The 3,887-nt window shown below is 45.3% G+C and overlaps 1 pseudogene; it reads left to right on the forward strand.

Annotated features, from left to right (window-relative positions):
- The first annotated feature begins 2,711 nt into the window (after positions 1-2,711).
- LOC111146376 lies at positions 2,712-3,644 on the forward strand (annotated as a pseudogene).
- Positions 3,645-3,887: the final 243 nt, after the last annotated feature.

The raw sequence follows: 3,887 nt of genomic DNA on the forward strand, positions 1-3,887 counted from the left end.
ATTTGGGACAAATTCCTTCACCTCAGTTTCCTTATCTGAAAAACAGAGAGTTCACCTAATAAGACAGTGAAAATACAACCAGGTAAGTAAAGCCATTTCAGCACAGTGCACCTGGCAGATAACAGTCAATACTCATTCACACTCCATGTTGTGATCACTGAGTCATTTCGTAATAAACCCACAGCTAATAGTTGGCCCTTGACACCCAGGTCCGTACTGCTGGGGACTAAGTCATTTCTGCCCCCTGTTCTGGGGGGAACAGACTAGAAAATGAGATTATGCTGGAAAATAGGAGGCAGCTACTCTGCATCTTTCTGGAATGCCACGCCCCCTGACTGCTCTTTTCTCTGTCTCTTTCAATGTCCCCACTGTAGATGCATCTCAGTTTCTGTCCATCTGTAACAAAGGTTCACATGAGGCTGGGCGGGCTGGGATGCTGCTACTTTTCTTTATTCTATAGGAACTTCAATTTCTACTGTACTTAGGTCTTCAGGTCCCAAAACTAACTGGCTAAACTCTCTGTATCACTAACTCCAAGTTTTGAAAAGACAACCCGACTGACTCAGGTTGATTCAGTAGACCCCGTGATTCAGTCACCTGCGGCCAGAGATCCTGGCTCCTAAGTTGTGCAACTCTTCTTGCTCACTGTTCTCTGGACACGTGGTCCTCCCCTGCCCTCCAGGCCCTTTACCACCTGACGACTGTCGCAGGTGCTGGGTAGTTTACTATCCTACTGTCAGAGCTAATTACTACTTCAGACCCTCAGTTTGATCTAAGTTTCTCAAAGAATTGTCCCCTGGCCTCTGATCTAAATTAGGTCCACCAATTATACTTTCTTGGTGATACTACTATACCTCTGCTTTTCGGTACTAATCAGAGTTTCTGACTATATGTTCACTTGTTAAGTTGTTCATTGTCAGTCCATTCAATTAGCCTGAAAGCACAGGGACTGTGCCTGTTCTGATTAGTCTTAAATATCCAGTGCGCACAGGCATTTCTGCCATAAGGTAAGCGATCAGCAGATATCAGCATAGATGAAAAATTGCAGACACAGCTCCCTAGACCCTGTAGACATGTAGAGGCATTCTAAAGGATGGATCAACTCCACATGGTTACATTCCCAAAGTATTGAGAAATACCCGAAGTACTCCCAAAGTTGACAAGTATCTATAGTACCCATGAGAAAACAAAGATCTGCCTGTCTTAGGAAGTAGAATTGCATAGTGGACTGACTTCCGGGTTTGGTAGAAAAGAGATTTTATTAGCTGTGTGATCTCAGGCTGGTCAGTTAGCCTCTCTGAGCCCTGTTTCTTGATCTGAAAAGTGTGAGGGAAATACTTAGCACAGGGGTGGTGTGGATTAAATGACACTAGTCACTGGCATACTACACATTTATGATGTGTAGACACATCATAAATGGCTTTTATTTATATATTTTTGCAAATGGGCCCTAAACGCCTTTTCCCCTTCATTCTCTCCCCTACTGGGGATAACAGAGCTATCCATGTCTCTGGCACCTCTCCTCCTAGTCTTTTTACATTTCCAGAACATTCCAGAGCTTCTGCCAATTAAGAAAGAATCTAGAGATCATTTCTGTGCTTCTTATAGCTGTACAGTTTTTAAACAACCCCTGTAGGTAAAAGAAATCACCTTAATTCTTTCCTGTTCACTTCACACAGCTTTACTATTTGTACCTCAAAGGTGCAGGTGCAGCTGGGGAAGCCAAAGGCCATTTACTAGGGCCCAGATCCACCACTTGTGGTTCCTTGGGCAAGGTCCCCAAACTCTCTGAAACCAAGCCCAAATCCATCCACTTCACTCTGTCTCCCCAGCTGCTGGGCCCCACATGTGCTTTCTTATTATCCTGTCTGTTTTCTGCTCCCTACAGCACTTCTCCAGGATGCTCTTTCCATACCTGAGGTCAGATCATGGCTGCCTGCTGCTTAAGCAGCCCCCACCCCCAGGGCTCTCTGATGGTTCTGAGAATCTGCACTTCATGCCCTTCTCTAACCTGCCCGCCTCCTCACCCACCTGTCTGCCGCTCCTGTCCTATACCCACCACACTTGACCCCACTTCCCTTCCTCCTGCGTCTCCAAATGTATGTGCTCCTTCCTATGTTTGCACTTATGGATCCTTGCAACTGAAACACTCTTCGACAAAATTCTTTACTTGGCTGACCCCATCCTCTCCATTCCTCCATAGTCCTTTGCTGACAACATTTAAAGTAATCTGCTAGTCACTGCTATATTTTGTTTTCAGTTGAGTAACCCATTCTTGTTTAGTTAAGTGTTTGTTACCCAGCTCCTCCAGCTAGAATACTATCTACATGAGGGCAGGGGCCCTGCTGTATTTGTTACCATTGTCTCTGGTCCTTGAGAGCAGAGACTGACACACAGTAAGTACTGGTTGAATGTGGAATGAATGAATGAATTAGTTCTGGGTGCCTGATCAGAGGCAGATCGATAAAGAGGTTATGATGACTCTAAAGTCAGAATTGCCAGATGTAAACTTTACCTCCGCCACTTTCTAGGCGACTCAGTTCTTTCATCAATAATACCGGCATAACAATGACTACCTCATAGCGTTCTTTCAGATGTCAAGGAGACAATCCATCTTTATTTTATGTCTTTGTTTCCATCTAGACAACACCAGGGCTGGAAACGTTTTTGAAGTGTCATCTTCCATTTTGTTCCTTAGTTACACCCGCGACATGAAACCAGGAAACCACACAAGGAGTGTCTCTGAATTCTTCCTCCTGGGCCTGTCTGAGCAGCAGGAACAGCAACCCCTCCTCTTCAGCATCTTCCTGAGCATGTACCTGGTCACTGTGTTGGGGAACATTGTCATCATCCTGGCCATTGTCTCTGATTCACACCTCCACACCCTCATGTACTTCTTCCTGGCAAACTTCTCCCTCACTGACTTGTGTTTAGCATCTACCACAGTCCCCAGGATGCTGGCGAACATCCAGGCTGATAGGAAAATCATCACTTAGAGTGGATGCCTGTCTCAGATCTACTTTTTCCTATGGTTCATTGGTCTAGATGTTTTCCTCCTGGCAGTGATGGCATATGACCGGCTTGTGGCTATCTGCCACCCCCTTCACTATACCTTGCTCATGACTCCCAGAAGCTGTACTCTGCTGTTGGTCATGCCCCTAATACTCACTGAGTCATACTTTCTGACCCACACCATTCTCCAGGCTCAGTTATCCTTCTGCACTGACAACATTATCCCCCACTTCTTTTGTGAGCTTCTCCCCCTGTTGAAGCTCTCTTGTTCCAATACTTATGTCAACCAGTGTGTGCTGATATACTGGGGAGGAGCCTTAACTATCTTGATCCCCTTGCTAATTATCATTTCCTAGTCCGCATCATGGCTGCCATTGTGAGAGTCCCATCAACGAGTGGGAAGTGGAAGGCCTTCTCCATCTGCAGCTCCCATGTCTCAGCTGTTTGCTTGTTCTATGTGTCTGCTATTGGGGTCTACTTCATTCCCTTCTCTGCTGATTCAGCCAGCAGGGACAGGATTGCAGCAGTGATGTATGCTGTGGTGACTCCCATGCTGATCGTTCATCTATAGCCTGAGAAACAAAGACATGAAGAGTGCCTTGGGGAGACTCTTGAGTGGAAGGGCACTGTGATCTCCATGGGACCAAGGACATCATCCCAGGAATTCACGGGATATCAACTAATAGAGTTATCTTGGTGCCTATCCAAATCCTGCATCTGCTTCTTGCCAGCTTTCCAGCCTACACCAAATTAAGTAACCTCAGTGAGCCATAATTTCCCTATTCATAAAAGAAGGTAATAAAATATTCTCTATCATGTCAACTATACTACAATTAAAAAATTTAAAAATACATTCTCTATCATGCAGTGTTCCT

This window comes from Enhydra lutris, unplaced genomic scaffold (assembly GCF_002288905.1).
Source record: "Enhydra lutris kenyoni isolate GAN:26980312 unplaced genomic scaffold, ASM228890v2 scaffoldscaffold13, whole genome shotgun sequence".
Lineage (NCBI taxonomy): Eukaryota > Metazoa > Chordata > Mammalia > Carnivora > Mustelidae > Enhydra > Enhydra lutris.